At 53.0% G+C, this 20,365-nt stretch overlaps 1 protein-coding gene across 3 annotated transcripts in view; it reads right to left on the bottom strand.

The window, feature by feature from the left end:
* FAM222A (family with sequence similarity 222 member A) overlaps positions 1-20,365 on the bottom strand; it is a 110,538-nt gene that overhangs the window by 74,755 nt on the left and 15,418 nt on the right. The window contains exons 2-3 of one of the 3 annotated variants that reach the window (XM_050924280.1): positions 14,299-14,407; positions 13,298-13,514 (exon numbers count right to left, since the gene is read on the bottom strand). The exons of 1 other annotated variant lie outside the window; for it this stretch is intronic. The gene's annotated coding sequence lies outside the window, so the exon portion shown is untranslated. The remainder of the gene's footprint in view (positions 1-13,297; positions 13,515-14,298; positions 14,408-20,365) is intronic. One more of the 3 variants, XM_050924279.1, reaches the window with a different exon arrangement.

The raw sequence follows: 20,365 nt of genomic DNA, 5'->3' as shown, positions 1-20,365 counted from the left end.
AGATGCTAATAAAGCTGGTGGGGGGAGAAGGGGGGAGCATAGATCATTCCAAGGTGGCCCAGGCATTTTCCCCCAACTGCTCCCCCCTCCCCGATTTCAGCTCAGACTCCAGCTGCGGCCCAGCACAGTGACAGGAGTGGACCAGCACTCGCGTGACTCAGCTCTGCAGTGCAGAAAGGACCTAGCGACGGCACTGCCCCCTCCTACAACAGGGCCGACTGAGCATTAGCCATATGAGCAGCCCCAGTGGGAGTTCGCCTGGCATGCACCTTCACCAGCACAGCAGGGGCAGAACTGAGCAGCAGCATCTAACAGGACATGGGGCTGGCAGTCCGGTGTCTGACTGGCGAAGGGGCTCCAGTAACACAGGGATGGGGTGGGATAAGAACCAGAAAAGAAGGGAATTCTGGGAACTGGGAAAGAGAAAAGGAGCCATTACAAAGTCAAGAGGAAGAGAAAGATTTTCAGGAACTGATCAAAAAATATTTATTTTAAATAACTCCCAAGCCTGGCCCTGCATTATTAGGAACCCGCAAACACAACAGCATCAGGCTCACCTGCAAGAATGTGAAAGTGAAACTGAGTCGTAGCAAAGGTGAGGAAATGAAACCCAAGAGCTCTTGACAGCATCCTGTGAAGCTGCAGGAGGGTGCTAGTAAAGACACAGACCAAGGTGGGTCAGTACGTCCAAGGCGCTGCACCAAAGTATCCCCCATTGTACAGGCCAGCTCCGGCTGATTTGAACGTTCTGGGCCCGGCTTAAGAGGCCTGTTCAATTCAGAGACTGTTTTAAAGCAGCACAGCTCCTTCCCTAGAGTAGCAACAGCCCAGCACTGCTGTTGGGAGAGCAGCACCACAGGTTACTTTTCCCTACGAGGAGAGTTTTAGTGGTCTCTTTCCTGTGTTCCTCCCAGCTTGGATAATGAAATCTGAGCCCTTCAGTTCACTTCTACTTACTGTCAGGTTCACCTGCACGCTCGACAGGTGGCTCAGAGGCATCACTCTGTGACTTAGTTTCCCTTGCCAATCTCCACCCGGCCCGTTAGACTGTGGGCTCTTCAGGGTGCAGTGCCTGACACAATGGGGCCTGGCTCTCAATTGGGACTTTTCAGGGTGATGGTAATACAGGTAATAACCAGAGTTCCAATGTCTGGGTTTCAAACAGGGGTGGGGAATGCGTGTGTTTGAAAACAGCTGTTTGGATGGGACCTAAAGAAGCCATTTCCCCCGGCCTTTGGACACCTGCCCCTCTCCTGCAGTCAGTCAGTTTGCCAAGTCCCACTGGTCGCTCGGTTTCCACTGGACAGTGCCCATGGCAGCGTGGGAACAGACCAGCACACCCTACCGTGGCAATGGTGCCAAAGCGGCCAAGCAGCACTGGGTGAGCACGGAGAGACTCAAGTAGCATTGCCTGATGGCCTTGTTCCGTTTGGTGCCGCCCCCTTCACACGCAGGACAGCATCAGGAAAGGTGCCAAGCCCAAGCCACCTCCTCAAAGCTGCCTTCGTTATTTTAATTGTCTTCCATAATCAATGTACATCTTCAAGCACTTTAATCAGGCTGGTAGCTGAGGACACGGTTGCAGAAACCAGCTGTTGCAGCCACAGAGAGCGGGGACGTTCCACCCAGCCAGCCGTTGCTTGCACTGGCCTTCCTCCCAGCCATCCCTCTCCTGCCCTGTCCCGCTGACGGCAGGAAGCCTGCCTGGCACCAAAGCTCGGCCCCAAGAGGATCCATGCTCCCACCAGGCCCAGCAGCAGGCTCAGACACTCAATGAGGCCAGGTCTGTGCTTAGCGGGAGGAGGCTGCCTCGCCCAGTCCCACCGAGGGGGACCAGCACAGTTGCAATGGTCCAAGAAAGGGGAAGGTGGGAGAGACCCACAGCTTGTCTCCAGCCACCTCTGCCAGCCGGTGGCTAGAGCGCCCTCAGCAGGGGAGAGGCCGCGGGGGGAGGCCAGAGCTGTCTCCTCTTGGCGCACAGAAAGCGCTTTTGGCTCGCAGAGGCTCCTCCTGCAGCCAAGTGTCAGGGCAGTGACTGCAGTGATGCACTCCCCTAGCGCAGGCTGAGCCAGCCAAACTCCGTTTGTCTTCCCTGTAATGAGCCCAGCGGGGAAAACCAACGTTCTAGCACGTACAGCCACAGAGCCATCTCCATCGCCACACCAGCACTTCCTGCTCACCACCCGCTCCCCAAGCTGTGCCCCGCGGGCTTTATAGCGCCTGCCTCTGTACCAAAGCAGCAGCAGCGTCCGGATCTCATCCCGGTGGCTCAAAAGCCACCAGGGGACCATGGCGCACAACACCTGAGCCCCAAACCCTGCTGTCTGCATCTGCTCTGCGTACACACAGGTCAAACTGCAGCCGGGGACAACAGGCTCCAGAACGACACTCCACCTTGCCCCAAGCAGCCCTGGTGCAATGAAAGGTGCTGCTGAAAGGCAAGGATATTATGGAGGTAGCCATGCTCCAGACAGCGGGTCAGAGGAGGGGAGGCCAGGGGTTAGGGCCCAGAGAGCTGAGATCTATCAGGCAGAATAACCACTTTGAGAGGAACTGAAAGGTGGCACTTCCCCAGGTTCACCACGACAGAACAGAGCTCCTTCTAACTCCTCCAAATCCCCTCCCCTAGACAGCACGGGCGAGTTGCGTTTGTGCCGCACCTAGCGCAATGGGGTCTCTGCTCTTTACTGCAATACGAAGTCACACGTTATCGCCATTGTACAGAAGGGAAAACTGTCAGAGCAGTTGAGTGCCTGCCTGAAAGCCCCCATCAAGAGTCACTGCGAGCCCAGGCTCCCAGGCCTGCACTCAGACCCCTCCCTTGTCTCTGCTCAGAGCAGCCCCGCTCTAAGGACAGACATGCCGGCAGCGCTGGGGATGGCGGTGGAGGAAGCCTGGCTTCCCGAGCAGCCTCTCTCCCAGATATTCTGGGCTGAAAGTTCCCAGGTAATTTATGCTCACCCATGGCAGGGAAGGGGAGGGAGGCGGGCGAAAGAAGGGCAGGCCAGTCAATTAGCAACACTGACAGTTTGGTCCTGGAATGAGTTAACATGGGAAAGGTCACCCCTCAGTAAATTATGGGAAATAGAAGATAAAATCAAAAAGAAAGTTTGACGACACCTTGCCGAGGGCTGCAATAAAGCACAGTGCGTTACCATCGGCCGCGCAGCGACCTTCCCCTCTTGGCTTGCAAATGTCTCCATCAGGCCTGTCTAATACATTCAGAGCTGCCAGCTCCCTGCCCTCCCCCCCTCTCACACACACAAGCCCCAGGCCTTCCAGAGAGCCCTGTTAATAATTAAATGTTAATCTAAAAAGCAATTTTAGCTGCAGTACTGAAGATCTGGTTAGAGATTACATTAGCATGTAAGAGTCAAGGGTAATTTTCTCTAACCCCTCTTGTGATCTTTAAAACCCATAGCTCTTAAAGCAACATCGGCACCTCTGATTAAAACTGGAGGCTGGGGGTCGTAATGGAGAATGATGCTAAAAGTGATTATTTTCCTGCTTATTATTTAGCTGGTTTCTTTACGTTTTTGGGCCAGCTCGTGAGGTGTTCTCCTGCCCTTCACCCAGCTCACCCTCCCCTGCACTGTGACAGAGACAGGAAGAAGAAATGAAAGCGCCTGGTAATAGCTAGATGGATTTGCATATTGCCAGATTCTGCCCCAGCTCCTCTCTTGCTTGGTCTTTAAAGGACGATCTTTGTGCAGGGAGCTAGCTGATCCTGCCCACTGACTGTCCCACCCACCACAACCTGCAGACCCACTGCCCAGAGAGAGCAAACGTCTGCCCCATAGAGCAAGTGACTGACCTGCCCCGCATGCTGCCAATTCGGAGAGGGAGCAGCTCAGCAGGCAGACAAGCTCACAGGCAGATTGTTCAATCCCAAATACCCCGTGGTAGATGGGGAAGCCAACAGCCCTGCCCCCAGCCAACTGGAAACTAGTCTACTGAGACACCGGTGACTCCTTGGGGAGAGGCTAACACAGGATAGCCCTTTAATGCACATCTGTCTGTACCTAAGGCCCTGGTCCCACCACCTGTGCCCAGGCAAGAATGCGTACGCAGCTCTGCCAAGGCAATGCCAGCAGGGCGCAACCACTGCAGTGAGCCGGTGCTGCCTAATCCCACTCTCCCCCTGGGCCGCAATGGCACCTCCATTCTGGGGGGCGCAGTCCCTGCTCCGGCTGGAAGGCCTTGGCGAGGCGACCCCAGGAACGGAGAAGCCAGTGAGAGCAGCATGGGGAACTGTAGCACAGACAGCAATACGCAAGGGCCCCTCTGCGATAGTCTCTGCTGCTACCACTTGGGCAGTGCCACGGGCCCGTTTCCTAGCAGAGACTGAATCCAAAGCAATGCTTGGCATGAAAGTCACCAGGGGGAAAAACAACTGTGTGCTCTTCTCTCCCCTACGGTTCTTGTACCGCACCCGTGTCTGCCCCGCTGGACGCAGTATCTGGATGGCATTTGGACACAAGGGACTAATCAAAGGTTTGAACAGCCATGACCCAGGCTTCATCTAGCACCCCCACAGCTGAGACACTCCCCACCAATCAACCTCTCCCCACCCCCACCCCCCGGCCAGTAATACCCTCCCTCTCTTCCCAGCCTGCACTGCAGTTTTGGTCTAGTATGCCTTTGTTCAGACTGAGGACAGGTCTCATGCATGCCAGCAAAGCACCGTGTGCATTTATAGTGCTGGTAATCATTATAATCAAAACTGTGCAGCAAAAATAAATTTTTGCAGGGAATATTAATTCTGCGCAAATTCTGCCTTGTATAGTGGTGCAGAATCCCAGCAGGAATAAGTGTGTGACCTTGTCGAAGGCTTTCTGAAAATCCAAGTACACTCGATCCACGGGATCACCTTTGTACACACGCTTGTTGACTCCCTCAAAGAATTCTAATAGATTGGTGAGGCATGATTTCCTTTTAGAAAAGCTGTGTTGACTCTTCCCCAACGCATCTGATAATTGTTTACTACAATTTTAACCCATTTGCTGGTACTCTGGCCTGTCCTGAGCACCTGACACTCCAGCACCCGTTAAAAAGTTAAAATTCAGCTGAGCTTGTGCCCCCACCCTGAGAGTGCCAACCCCCAGGCCAGTCACCACAACCCCTCCCCCATGAACTGAAGCCCATGTCTATCCTCCACAGAGCCATGCAAACAGAGAACCCTAGCAGCATGTGGGGAGCTTGTTCTACAGCCATGGGTCCGTCTCAGGGGGGTACTTGGTCACCAGACCCCCAGCTCGTAAATCAAGGGGGGCCAGCTCAAGCATCTCTGCTGAGCACATGCTGGCCTGAAGAGAGGGGTAGCCTCTCAAAACAGAAAATGTCCATGTTGGCCTTGTGACATGGACCATTTCCTTGGCACCAGCTGCAGAGCTACGGGTCCCAGAATGGACTAGGGAGAGGGAGAATGGCTGTCCCTCCTCCTCTTCTCGGCAAGTCTCTTTGGAGCACAGAGCGAGACACACTGACCAAGGACATGGCCACATCCTCCAGTGAGGTTCACATTGTGACACAGCGCCTGGCCCCACTATTCTTCTTGAAAGAGTGACAGCCCTCCGCTGCCCTGCCTCTGAGATCTGTCCCTCGTATAGTAAAGACCACCTGGCTCAGGATCAAGAACCCTTGAAACCAGTGGTCCACGTGGCTGGTGTCACCCCAGGGGCTGGGCTGCTCCCAGGGGCAGGGAGCTGGGCCCACAGTACTTGAAGGACACAAAGTGAAATGCACCTCTCAATGCGAGTTGTTAATTTGGCTGTGCTCCCCCACCTTTTAGCGGGCATCCTTTGGGGAGCGTGGGGACGGCCTCAGAGTGCAGAAACGGAGAAAGCCCCAGTGGTTGGCAGCACGGCTAGGGCCCCACTCATGAGCCAGTGTCCCCCCAAACCAGAACATTTAAAAGAAATGAATGAATTTGGGATCTGGTTATTTGGTTTCTACCTTTTAAGCTTCTCGGGGCCACGTTTTCAATCAAGCTTTTCACCACAACACTGAAGGCAAGAAACTTGCAATTTAAAAAAAAATTAAACAGAAGCCAAAATTTCCCTGGACTCTCATGCCTCCAAGAGCCGAGGCTCTGAGAAAAACACTCAGTGATAAGCTCCCGAGCACAGTGATCTCGGTCATGACTAGACACAAGCAATGGGCTTCCCACTGCCTCTCACAGGAGCGTCCGGGAAGCTGGCCCGGATGCCCCCACAGCCAGAGTCAGAGGCCAGGAGTCATTAGAAAGCAGAGGTGGCAACGTGACCTCTGGAGTCCTGGACTGGGACTCAGGAGACCTGGGTTCCATGCCCAGCTGGGCAGCTGGTGAAGAGCACGGGGCAAGGGACAGTTACACTGAGTACAGCAGTGCCGGGCAGTGCCCAGCCGCACAAGTCCAGCCTCACCGTATCCCAGCCTAGCCTGATGCTTCCATCACTAGTTCTCCCATGGGTCAGTGCTCACATCACCTCCGGCAAGAGCCAGCCTGTGTCTCTTCCCTCCTCCCTGCTGCCAGTGGGGACAGGGAGCTAACACTGCAGCACCCAGGTTTGGCTGCAGCAGAAGGAGCCACCAAGCCCCTCCTTGGGGCTCAGGGAGAAGGTCACATATTAGCGCGCTATTAAGGGCTGGGTCCCTCTCCCTCTGGCTGGGGGAACGTCACATCCTGCAAAGCAGGCCCCCAGCGGGCATCAAACCGACTCCTTTGTACAGCTTTCCCCCCGGGCCTTTATACAGCGAGGTAACGTTTGGCTGCCATCTCCCCACTCCTCTTTCCATTGCCTTTTAACACCATGGCAATAAAAAGACAAACTGCCCAAGGTGGCCGCACAGACCAGGAGCTTCACAGCTCAAAAACCCGGGGAGTTGGGGAAGGTTATTTTATGCAAAACACCCATCAAAAAAAACCTGGCAAAACCCCAAAGCAGGTCCCTGCTGGAACGATTCTTCAATTAAAAGAGCAGCAAAGCAACCAGCACGGCTTGGTGGCTTATCCTTTGTCCTCCTGGAATGGTTCTTTTAATTAAGATAGCAATAAAGTGGAAGTTAGGCTCTGCCATGACCTCTTTAACACGGCCTTGGGCTGACTTTGAAAACTATTCATACGTCAACTCGACTTAAAAGGCAGAAGAATCCAGAGTAACTGCAAAAGCCACACTCTTCCGCCCGCCTCCCCCAGTGCTGGGCCTTGCAGGTTTCTCAGCACAGCCTCGTTCCCCAGACCCGTGCCCAGGCAGATGGGATATCACCCAGGATGCAGGCACCTCCAGGTCACCTGCCCCGTGTGTGGAAGAGGAGCAGTACCCAAGGAGATATCACCCTGGGCTGGTACCTCGCCTGGGACAGTGCAGCCGTGTCCCATGCATACGGCCTTCTAGGAGGACGGGACGGGCCCTTGAAGAAGGGCAGACTAGGGGAACAGCTCGCAGATAGGGGCACAAAGAGAAACACTAGTGACTAAGGTGGACGCTCATGCCTCCCCTCTACACCTTGCCAATCTCTACTTTCCCCCTACCCTGGGCCAGTTGTCCTGATGTTGGCTCCCCACACACCTGTCGAGGCACCTCAGGCTTGGCCCATGCTTCTGCCAATGGACCCCAACCTGGGCTTGTCAGACCCCACGAGCTCCCCACGCCCCTCTAAAAGCACCTCACACCCAACCTGCAATTTTGGCCCAGGCCTGCTCCAGAAGAGAGCCCACTATGCTGCATAGTGCCATGTCGGGTGGTATCGGAGCTGCAAGCACTCAGTGTCTGCACCGGAGAACAGAGTCCGACAGGGATTCCCAGAACAAGACCTCAAAGGACCTAACCCCAAGGAATGCCTATTGCCTGTGCTCAGCCCACAGAAAGGTCTTTGTGCCCTGCAAGACTTGGCAACCTGCAGTGCATGGAGCTCAACAGCTGGGGAGAGGAGAGGAGAGGTGGGAATACAGGACCTGTATCGGACAGCCTCCAGCTTGTTAGGTGGAGAGTGCTGGCGAGAGCTAAAAACACCACAGCCTCCCTAAACAGAGCCCCGCTAGAGAAAAGCCAAACTAGCTTTAGCACCACAATACACCAGCTGAATTGGCCAGTGTGACAGCTTCAGCCTATGTGATCTTCAAAGCCTGGTTATTACCTATTTCCTGCACTGGGGTGGGGGGCGTGTCTTACACTCAAAAGCCATTTAACAGAACCTTGTTCTGAAACAAAAGCCTGCCACAGGGCACCCCCGGCTCGGGCAAACACCAGACACAAACAAGCCACAGTTTATAGCAAAAGTTGAAGTGCTGAGCCACTGCCTAGCTGTGCTGGTTCCATAGATTCTGCTCGCCTCGTTTGGGGGCCAGGCTCTGAAGTTTTTCTCACAACTGTCAGCAGAGGATTAAGGCTGCTGAACTTTGCACATCCCCAGCAGAACCAAACCACCTGGCAGGGAAGCCATCAAAGCCCAGGTTTGCTATTTCTTCACCATTCCCCACGCAGCAGCTACAAATAAAGGCCAGAGGATCAAGGCGGGGGCGAGGTCTCGGAAGTGAAACTCACCAGTCTAATTTCACTGTCCAACTGGAGAGGGACAAAGGAAGTAAAACAAGCAGCATCAGCAACAAAAAATGGATGGATTCAACATTCGCTATTTTTTCAATTCCAAGAAAGCTACACGGCTGTTAGTACCAGGCTCTGGTTTCCCACTCACCCTCAGACGATAAGGACTTTGCTAATACAAACTGACACCCGTGGGAATTTCCACAGAATCACCAAGCCACTGATTCTGTCCTGCTCCCCAGCTTCCGGCAAAATGCTTTCCCTTCCAACCCTGCTTCGAAAAGTGCTGGTTTTAAAAACAAACCCAAACTCTTTTGCTTCTCAATGAGGCCCCAAAAGATGGGATGAAGCCTTTAAAAATTCAGCCCTGCACAGAAAAATGGCTGTGACAGCACAAAGAGTAAATTGAATCAGCGAATGGGAGTAAATTGCCTAGCGACTGTTACAAATGATCTGATGGAAGAAATAAGGTATCCGATGGGTACATAACAGAATTAAAAAAACACAACCCAAGTGCTACTGAGCATTTGCAGACACCAAGATGGGGGCTGGGGCAGCCTGGTGAAATTTGTGTGTCAGCTTTAAAGAGACCTCCCTTCAAATGAGCTATTTTGGGCAGAGATTAAAGATCTATTTTAGCTGTGAGCAGGAAGAGCTCTTTAACAGGTTAATAATGAGCCTCGAAATCAACATGTCTCAGATGCCTTCGTAATGGCTGCTGACTTGGGTGGACCGAGAGAGAGACTACAAGAAAATTTGGAAGAAAATTCTTTAGCTTGGTTACTAGCAACACCTTTGGCTACAAGGAAGATCTTGGCCATCGAAGGCCCCAGTTCTGCAACGCACAAGGAGGCACAGGAGGGCAGTGTACTCGGAGCACCACAGAAGACCAGCCGTTGAGTCACATTCGAGTCACCACAGGCCCACACTAGGTACTGGGGTATGGAGCCAAACTTTTCCACACTGAAGCACTTTGATTTTTGTACTTCTCTCGGGGCCTGTCACACGGACAAGTTATATTGGTGTGAGCGGAGGTGTGAATTTCATGGCTATCGTTAGACTGGTATACAACTCCCTGGGTTGACTTTTCTCCTGGAATAAGAGTGGCTTTTGGGTTTAACTTATGTTGCTTTGGAAAGGGATTTTAGCTAAACAAAAAAGCCATGCACTCATGTATGCTGCGTTTGCATTTACAACACTGTTGTGGAATCTTTAAATCCAAGAGGTCTCATTTTGGTTTCTTTTTATTGCAAAATGCTCAAGGAAGATACTTAAAAAAAACAAACAAAAAGCTTCTTTTTTGGTTTTAAAACCACTGCAAGAACACAAATCTAGCAATTCCTGGAGTTGATAAAACCTCTTTTAAAAAGTGACTATATGTTGTCCTTTACGCCACTTTACAGGGCCATTTCGCTTCCTTTGGAGGAATTGCTGTAAGCTCACATAATGGGGTCACAGCCTTCGCTTTGGCAGCCGGAGCAGGGTATGCAGATGCAACCCCAGGTGAAACGGCCAAGAATTTATCAGAAAAAAGTGCAATATGACAAATAGAGGCGATATTACTTTTGAGAAATCAGCGCACTGCGCTGAGTCCAATAACACTGCCTCCAGGCCTCGCTATACTGATGAGCTACAATTATTACTTCATTACAGGCAAATGCACCACCGATGTCCAGTAGAATGGGTGGAAATAGCATGCCCTGATTTCTTTAGTCCCACATCACTCATGGGGGAAGGGCACAACTCTACTCCCATGGCAGCCCCCTGCTTCCTCCCCGCAGCCTGGAAATTACACCAAGGAGACATTCTGAATACGAGGTGTTGATTTCAGGTAGGCAGATAGAAGATTTTTGCTCCTTGAGTAACCTTAGATTCCTTGAATGTCACTCCCATCCCCCAGCCTCAAACGCCCAAACTGACATAAAGGAAGATCACTGGGAAAACAATCAAAACAACTGGGTATGGGGCCCACACCCTAGACGCTCTGTTGAGTGGCCCTCTATAAATACCAGAGAGAAACGTGCTGCCATTCAGTTGGTATAACTGTGCAATGACACACTGACTTCTCACAAGAGAGAGACACAGACATCTGATGGAAAAATTAAAATTAGAATTATAAATGAAGCCCCTCTGCAGCCCATTGAAACGTCTGGTGAGAGAGGAGACTTGTTTAACACGAGCTGAATGCATCTAAAACACCATCTTGCATTTATATAGGACAATCCAGCCTAGGGTGACCAGATGTCCCGATTTTAGAGAGACAGTCCCAATTTTTTGGGTCTTTTTCTTATATAGGCTCCTGTTCCCCCCCCCAGTCCCAATTTTTCACACTTGCTGTCTGGTCACCCTAACCCAGCCTGAAGGATCCGCAAAGTGCATCACAAACAGCACAGTGAAATGCAGCCACCTCTGGGGAGAAAAGCAACAGCCAATCGGTGCTCAGGAGACAGAGGAGAAAAGACACTGGGGCCAACCTTCACTCAAACAGGGATAAGGGCTTTTTAAAGGGCATGCGGTATAGATCGGACTTTCTGCCATTGTTGGGGTGGAGCTGGAGCAAAGCTGAGTCAGCAAATTGTGTTTAATGTGAGAAGGTCTGAGCCCAAAGACAGAGTAGTTGGAAGCAGGAAGGGACAAGTCACACCTGCCTTTATTGGAACTGATGGTTCCAGGGAATCTTGATATTTTAAATGGGGGAACTCGTCCCACGACACTATTAGCTGGCACTGGCCACCGTCAGAGACCAGATACTGGAGCAGGTGGGTCCTGGTCTGATCTGGTATAGCCACGCCTACCTTGGAATAGATATCAGGGCTCAGACACCACAGGGATGGGCACGGCATAAAACCATGAGGGAACGACTTCATGCAGGCCCTTACACTTAGGGGGTTTGCTCCCCCAACGATCTTGACATAAATCCAGATTGTGTGATTTCCATTTCCAATGTGAGCAGGAGGCCTTGGGAGTTGGGTGCCACGTTAGCTTGCCGAACAGAACTAATTGCAGAGACAGGCCAAGCCCAGAGCACCTCGGCTGGGACAGAACTGCAACTTGGCAGCACACTGGCCCCTGCTTCAATCAGCCCGTGGCACCACAGCCAGCGGTGCTTAGACGCAGCTCTCCTTGGCCAGTGATCACCAGGAGGGAACAGCTAGTATGCAGCAGAGCTGCCATGTAACCTTCCCCTGGCAGGATGACTTCTTGCAGCACCAACTCCTGGCCAGCCTCGCTGCCTCTTCTGTGCTGGATTCGGAAGCTGCTGCCTGGCATGGAGAGGTCTGGGGGCAGTTTGTTAGTGGCTCTCCACTTAAATAGGTACGTGAAGGGGATAAACATGAGGCCCAAGGTGACACGGAGAGCAGCCACGTGCTGCTGGGGGCTAGATTAGAAGGAGTGCTTATCTCCTGCCGGCTCATAAAGAGACACACACACTGCTGGGATGCTGTCTGCTTCCATTTACAAAGTCATGCTGGATGGGGAGGGGCCAGGAGCAGCTCGCCACGAGACGGAGCGAGGTGAAAAGCAGCTGAAAGAGGCTGACCGGGGTGTCAGTAATTAGAAGTGGCATGTGCACACACATCTCTGAGGAGAAGGTCAGTAGGTGGGACCAGGAACAAAATGTCAGACCCCAGCCAGGCAGGAGATACACTAGCAAAAGGTCAAGCGCCGACTTGGGTGGTTTCATTTTGGGGCAGGAACAGGAAGGAGCCAACGGAGTCGCAGGGCCAGGGCGCGCACGTTGCTAACTGAGCGTCCCGGAAGAGCGGGCGGTGTTTAAAATATACAGACTTCCCCTAATTTTTACACTTGCTAAGTCACGTAGGATCAGGGTGCGCGAGAGGAATGCTGCCTCTGGGGCAGCCTTTCAAAAAGCCGCATTGCCATCACTTTGAAAAGAAATCACGCTTGTCGGACACAATTACACCGCGCTTCAATCCCGTGCGCAGCTCTGGCTCCAGCGGCCGCACGTTTATAGGAGATCAATGGGAAGAGTTTTCAAGGTGGCACCGCGCTCCTGGGGGCTTCGCATCTCAAGGGCCAGCCAGGCACTGTGAAATCTCAACTGCTTCCTGCCTGCGCCTGCACTGCTCCGCCTCCTCCTCCTCTCCCCTGGGGAGGTGGGTTTTCCCACTGCATTGGGACCCTGACACTGCCACACAGGAATGAAGGCTCAGGACAGGGAGCCTGCAAACATAGAGGCATTTTGCCAAGCAGCAGGGAAGGGTCAGAGCACTGGGGATCCCAACTGCCACCCTGCACTGGCCGCTCAGGTTCAGGCTGCAGCCAACAGGAGACACAAACCACGTCTGTTCAGACAGCCATAGGAAAGCGCTAACTGCTCCAGCCAGGCTTCCAGTCCTGAATGAGACGCTAACCCAGTTACTTTCACACACACCACTACTTCCCTTTCCATGCTGTGTGCAGTCATCCCCATTCCAAGCTGTGCTGCACGCATTTCAGCCTGCACTGCATGGCTTTTCTGCATGGGACTCGCTGAGTTTCATTTCAGTAGCACAAACCCCCTTCGCCCCTCTGCTCCCATCAAACATGGCTCAAAGAGCGACGGGGGCTCAGCAGAGCTCGGCAGGCTCCTGGACTGCCGTTTGAGCAGGGCTCTAAGCCAAGCCACTGGATCCCTACAGAGAGGCCTAGAATGGCCTGGCTCTGCTACGCCTACACTCCCGGTACTTGGCCCACTGTGTGTCCAAGAGCTGCTCACTCCGCACATCTCACGCGCTCCTGAAGCATCACACCAGAGACATGCTGCTCACCTGCCCAGATCACGGGCAGCAGCTGCCAGAGGGCAACTAGCCCAACTCTTTCCCAGCTCCGCTGCAAAACAAAGTAGAGCTGCACTGGCTCATGTAATTACAGGCCCCAAGTGCCTGAATGGTGAAAGAATCTAAGGAAGGAATCCAGGGTAGATCACACTGCTGAAATTACTATAATCAAAGGCTTTCACAAAGACTTCAAATGCAACCAATTATCCTGAAAGGCAAGGGAAGAAAGAAAACAAATTAACATGTTTGCATAGAGCCTTTGCAGCAACACACACACTGCACAACCTACACACGTCTGACCCTGTTAATGCAGACCACAAATTCACCCTGTGCTCCAGCCTGCACCGTCAGAAAGGCAAGTGCCCCAGCCGGCCAGCACACCTGCCCAGAACCACGACACAGCGGCGGCAACACAGATGGCACGCTTAGGTTACTCTTTCCGGGGTAGCACTTGCTGCTCGTCTCTTGCCCTACGTGCTTCCGTCTGTAAGTGGCTGGCACCGTCTTCATCAGAACTAGCCTGTGCTGGGGAGCGCCCTGCTCCAGCCTACACAGACCCCGCGGTGGACATCAGACCCTTGCCTCCACGTTGCCACTTTGCTCTAGACTCTCTAGTCTTTACGGTTCCACAGGAGAGTTCGCCACAGCCCTAGGTTGGCACCCACACTTTGCTCTCTTACTACGCTGCTGGATACACTAGAGCTCTCAGCAAATGGAAAGCCCATTTTTCAGCCTGCTCTGTATGTTTAGGGGCAGCACAATACCCCCACATCCCTTTTCCCGCCCCACCTCCCCCACTCCCCCTTTGCCCTGGGAGCAATGAACACACACAAAAGGCCTATCTCACGTTGGCTCACTCCTCCTGGGCTTGCCAGGATGGCCCAAGGAAACCTCATTCTCTCTGGGAGACGGCTCTTTTCACAGCACGAGGGGAGGCGGCAGGGCCCCGGCATGTAATCAAAGACGTGCATTGAGGAAAGCGATACATTTACCAGTCGACAGATGGGGAAGCTATTCAGGGCGGTGATCTCCTAAAGCTGCAGCGGCTCTTGTCCCCACCATCCTCGCCTAATTAGGTTACGCTTCGTCTGTGCTGCAAGTCTGCAAAAAAAATAAAAATCAACTCTCTCTTTTAATATTTAAAAAAGTCCATCACCCTAAGTCTATTTTGTAGCACAGAGCTGAGGAGATTTAAACCCTTCTCACCCAGGGAGCCGGAAATGAATGGTATTCTTTAATGAGCTCCTTCCGCAGAAAAGATAGATTTCTAAGATTACAGTAGGAATTCTTATAATTGATGTGGACTTTTGTACCAGGGATTATACCACCATCCGGTCAAATTCCAGCTTTCCCCACCCTGCGCTCTCTCCTCTGAGATTTCCTTCAAGAGGAAACACACGCACAAAACAGCCCAAGTTCGGAGCAGAGACAAAAAGCTCCCTGCAAAAGGGAAATTAACAGGCTTTTCTTATTCAGCTGTAGATAATCCAACATAAGGGCTGAACGGGAAAATAAGGGATCTATCAAGATTTCTATATTTGTTTTACAAAGACCTACTTTCTCTTGCTGTTTGGCGAGGCCAGATGAGCCTCTGAATGCAAAGTAATTAAAACGAACACAGAACAATACAAGAGCCCTCTGAAGAATGTGGAGTTTCCCTTTTATGTTTATAGCAATTGTATGAAAATGTACAACACAGAATGGCAACAGCTGACAAATGAGATGAAACAGACATGATTTCAAGTTGGCTTATTCCTGAACCTGATTGGCATTAATTGTGAGCGTTTGCAAAACAGAACACAAAGTCTGACATTAGCTTCAAGCGAACGTTTCCTTCTAACAGTCTTAATGATTACAATGCGAGCTGATGATCATTGTGGTGCGTTAATAGCACGGCTGTGCTGCCTTCTTCCTTTGCTCCGGACTCAGCTCCACCCAACGGTCTCCTTTCTGGCTGAACAGCCCCTTGTGACCCAGGTGGCAGAGCTCCAAAGATGGAGACAGGGTTCTGCAGGATGATCTGGCTGAAACCTGCAGCAGGGTTCCCCCACTTGCAGCTGGGAGGGGACATGGGAGTTTTGCTTCCTGCAGTGATGGAGGTGCAGAGAAGGGAAGGGAAGGAAAGGAGGCGATTCAGGCCAGCACCTCTGGGTTCAAGAACAGGTGCTCCCCCCACCCCCTGCCCCTCTGTGACTGGAGCCCTTGGCCACACGAGAGCTGAAGCTGAGGGTGCATATTCCATCCTGAATCCCTTGGCCACCATGCTCAGGATAGGCAGGAAGAGAGCATGAGGGCCTTCCCTGGCGGACTCTGCATGAGCCGACAGGCAAGCTTAGCATCAGCCCAGACACCATGGAGATGGGCACAGCATAAGACCTAGACAGGGAGGGTGGGGAGTGAGGCAACGTGGCTCAGCGGCCTGGTCCTCCTCCCCGACGGTGTTTTCCTGCCAAAGGGTTACCCATTGCTGGCAGCTCCAGCAGGGGCTCTACATGGAGCCCGGCGCTGGCATTTCAGCCACCACATCACAGTGCTTTGGGTGCAGTGATTGGCACGACAGCATTTGATCTACACTAGTGCTCCCGCCGGGTAGCAACACCTGTGGAAGATTTTTGCCAAGATGTCATATTTTAGAACACCCCCCGGTGCACATGCTCCTCCGTACAACAGATCAGCAGCGTGTGCTATGGAGCCCTCACAGAGCTCTCCGGGCCGGGAGCGGGCTTGGCCCCCAGCTCTCAGGAGTGCTGCTCTAGGACAGTGTGCCATTGGCCAGACCCCGCTGGATGAGAGAGACGCGGGAGCAATGCGGTCACTCCCATTCCCGCAGATGGCTCTTCCCCCTCCTCCCCCTAAGCTACAGGCCCCAGTGAACAAGTGAACTCTGCTCGGGTGGGTTCAGAGCCATGGGGGCGGGGTTCCCGCTTGCCTGGGCAGTGCTGGCAGCAAGGCATGCATGAGGGGTGCCATGTTTGGGTACCGCATCGCTCACACAGCTACTGGCACTGCATGTACGAAAGCAAATGGCTGGCAATTGGCTCAGCAGCTTCCTTTGCCCTCGAGCACCAGGGCGAGGGGTGAAGAACGCAGCGAAGCCACTCTGCACTGGCTGAGGGGAACCGACTACACTGGCCTCCATTGTCCCCCATTCCTCTCTATAGCAGTAGCAGCCCTGCCACCGCGCTCAGCCCTGGGGGTGCAGGGACAGGGGAAACAGCCACTCAGTGCCTCCTCTGCCAACAGGGTGACAATTAGTGACAACTGTCTGGGGCTAGGGGGTGAACAGCTAGTTTCTCCTGTAACGGACGCACAGGAACATTGCAAGGGATCAGGCCCCCTTCACTTTAACACCAGCTTCAGGGCTCTCAGCATCTCTAATCCAGCCCAGCCCGTTCCTGGTCACTCCTGGAGCTGCATTTCCAAGTCCCTTTCAAGGGCCCAGCAGCCCAACACTGGTCCCAAACTGGGCCCGGCCTGACAGGAATAGAAACAGGCCACTCTGGGTTTCAAGGGGAGTAGGGCCTGTGTGGATTTAGCCCTCTCTCTGCGCTGAGCTGGAAACCCGCACAAACCTGCTGGTACACTGCAGCCAGACAGGCCCCACCGATTTTGTTAAGCAAGGAGCGAAAAGCAGCAAGAAAATACATCATATGAACACAGGCTCAGACTGTAAGGCCAGAAGGGACCATCGTGATCATCTAGTCTGAGCTCCGACACATCACAGCCCGTTGAACCTCACCCTCCAACTCCTGTAACAGAGTCCAGACCTCCAGCTGAGTTACTGATGTCCTCAAATCATGGTTTAAAGACTTGAAGTTCCAGAGACTCCACCATTTACACTAGTTCAAACCCACAATCGACCCGTGCCCCATGCTGCAGAGGAAGGTGACCCCCTCCCCTCTCCCCCCCCCCCCACGGTCTCTGCCAATTGGAGACAGGGGAAAATTCCTTCCAGACCCACATGTGGTGATCAGTTAGACCCTGCACATGTGGGCAAGACCCACCAGCCACCTGGGCAAGAATTCTCTGGAGTAACTCAGAGCCCTGCCCATCTACTGTCCCATCACCGGCCCGTGGAGTGGTGTCGGTTATTTAAAGCACAGATGAATTAACCCAAACCCAAGCTTTCAGCACCGAGGTTTTACTAGGCAGTTTGTATTGTGGGTAATCTGTGAAAGCCCCAGTTTTTAGGACAGTCCCAACCATGGCGGGTGGAGCCTGCGTTTGGGGGCAGAGTCTAAGCAGAGGCAGCAGCATGGGGGCCTGAGGACCCAGAAACCAGGCCTCAGAAGAAAAACGAAAGGAGAAGAGCTCGAGCTCTCTCTGAGCACAGAAAAAACCCTCAGCAGTCCTGACCACTTCAGGTTTACACAGGAGGAAAATCAATTGCCATCGACCAGCAATATCGAGTGGGAACACAGCGCTATCAGATGGCAGCCATCTGGTTATCTAGCCGATGCTGTGCAGGGGACAAGACTGGAGGTCACAGAGTAGCAGCGTCTCACCGAAGCTACAGAACACCCGTATACCTTTCCCTTAAAAGGAAAATGCAGTTTAGATTAGTGACAGTCACACGCCAACCAGCCAAAACAAATAGCCTGCGCTGGTTCCAATGACCCCAGGCTCACGCTCTCCCGTGACGGATGCCATGTCTGCGACAGCCCCGTAACTCAGCCGCCTGTTCGACCCATACACAGATATCGAGCACCACACTGCTGAAAGGGGGTCCCGGCTTTCCAAAGAGCACAGCAACAGCCACTCTGTGGGCTGCCTGCCCCTACCGGGGGCACCAGCTCCTCATGACGCGCCACGTGCCCCCAGCACGGTGGGATTTCACAGTCACCATGGCCCCGTACAGAATCTCAGCCAGCTCCAAGGGGAGTCTTCCCTGGGCGAGGCATGCCAGCTTGGGCTCTGCTGTCTCAGAAGCTGCCACCGAGGAGAGGGGGCTCTGATGCTGCTTGAGCAAACCCAGGCTCAGTCGCAGCAGGCAAGAAGCGTGGTCCCACTGGTGCCCCAAGCGGAAGCCATGCCCCTGAAAGTGCTCCTTATTGCAAGCTCAAGGAAGGTAACTTGGGCCCTGAAAGCTACTGGGCAGCTCACAGTCACATGCCACACGCAGTCCCAGCACTCACACCCAGCCAGGCGTTGCAGGCTGGGAAAGGTCACGTTTCAGTTTCAAGCAGACCTTGAAAGGCACCACAGGGCAAGGGCTATTTTCAAACACGAGGGCCACTGGTGTCCTGCTACCCAGCGACGAGAGGGCACCAAAATCTATTTGCACTGCTCTCCTGAGCCAAGGGGCACCTCCTGCAGCTGCCGGGCAGGAGCCAGCTCCTGGGTGAGTGACCAATAGAGGACTGCTCCGTACCCTAGGGAACAAGGACAGTGGAGCCCCCAGTGCCAACCCAGACACAAGCTGGGCCTTGTGCTTGGCTATGGATGAGGCTTCTCTGAGACAGACTCTGCTAGCCCAAGAGAGCCAGGGAGGGAAGGTTCAGGGAGAAAAGCAGCAGGTCTTACGGTTAAGTCATTGGGGCTGCTGGTAGAACCCAGACTTGCGCCCCTCGGAAAGGGCGAGGGCACCGTGGCATTTTGCTCCTGGTGCTGGCATACCACAGAATGTAAAGCCATGTCCTGCCATCCCCGGGACAGAACGTTGGCACTGGGGGTCTCCCTTCTCGGGAGATGGAGCCTCCTCTCCAGGAAACAAGGAAAAGGAGAGCGTGGCAGACACAGAGCTCCCTCCAAGCCCAGCTCTGCACGGGGTTCGGGTTTCCCTGTACCAGCAACATGCTGCTGCTCACAGAAGCCTGGAGCGTCCCTTCCGCCAACACAACCAACCCCACTTGAACTCCTCTGCCTAAGGAGGAGACAGACATGAGGTGCCTTGGAATCAGAGCAGCACCGTTAACACCTCTAGCCTGAAACAGGCGCTCCGGAATCCTGCCCTCCATGCCATGCAGTCAGAGATGAGGCCTCAAAAGCTGCTTCCCAAGTGGAGAAGGGAGCTTGCTTAGGAGTCAAAAACCCCTTACAGGCCTCTAGGGCAACTCAAGGCAGTATATTCAGCAGAGAGCAAAACCGGGGAACCCTCCGGCCAAGGACACGGGGCAATTTGCCAGTTAATGGGACATAAATCCTTATCCTAGCAGATAAGAAATATTCACTGCACACACACATCCCTCGTTTTATTGGCCATCATCTCATAAAACTTATAGCCCACACGACTAACTAGAATCAGTTTTTAATGTAACATTAATAGCACTGCAACAAAAACACACACAACAGGAGATGAAGCCTCAACAAGCTGCCTTCCACCAAATAATTTCACTGTCAATCAGCCCAAACCATGCACGGAGCTGCACTGAATGCCAGGCATAGCCATGGAGCCAGAGTCACTCCGTACCCGTGAGCATCTGCAGCCCAGAGCTGAGATCTGCTTTGCAAGGCAGGCAGAAATATCTCACTAGCTCCTGATTTGAAGCCGCCAACTGTGTCTCTTTCCAAGTGGATTAGTTGGGGTGGAAAAAGATCGGGGTGATTTTGTTTTGTTTTTTTGCATATGACAGCACAGATGTGAGCACAATCCATAAAAACTGTTTGCAATTAAACTCTCACTTTGCATGACTTGATTTGTCAGTTATCTGAGATAAGATTGTACTATTCAGGCGCTGACAAGGGAAGGTGAAAAAGCAAAGGCCGATTCCATCCACACTCAGAGAGAGACCGAGATCCGGTTACCAATACAACCCAAGGGAGGGTGGGGGGAGATCCCATTTTACACCAAAAAGCCTGAGGTGTGGGCTTGAAAAAGAAATAACCATTTTGAGAGGGGAACACTCAATCTGTAACAACAGGCCATGGTTGCCAGCTACAGCACCCAGTCGGCACGTGGAAACAGCCACTGGGCCTTTAGTTTTGTGAACCAGGACCTGGCCTGCTCCCCAGGAGCTAAAGGGGAATCTGCATTAGCTACAACCCTACTAGATCTTATAATTCCCTATAAACATCCATCCTTGCCCAGTCTAACACTGCTGCCTAGCAAAGGACAGTGAC

This window comes from Gopherus flavomarginatus, chromosome 15 (genome assembly GCF_025201925.1).
Source record: "Gopherus flavomarginatus isolate rGopFla2 chromosome 15, rGopFla2.mat.asm, whole genome shotgun sequence".
Classification (NCBI taxonomy): domain Eukaryota; kingdom Metazoa; phylum Chordata; order Testudines; family Testudinidae; genus Gopherus; species Gopherus flavomarginatus.
The sequence above is the reverse complement of the archived record's forward strand: the minus strand, read 5'-3'. Positions and strand labels throughout refer to the sequence as shown.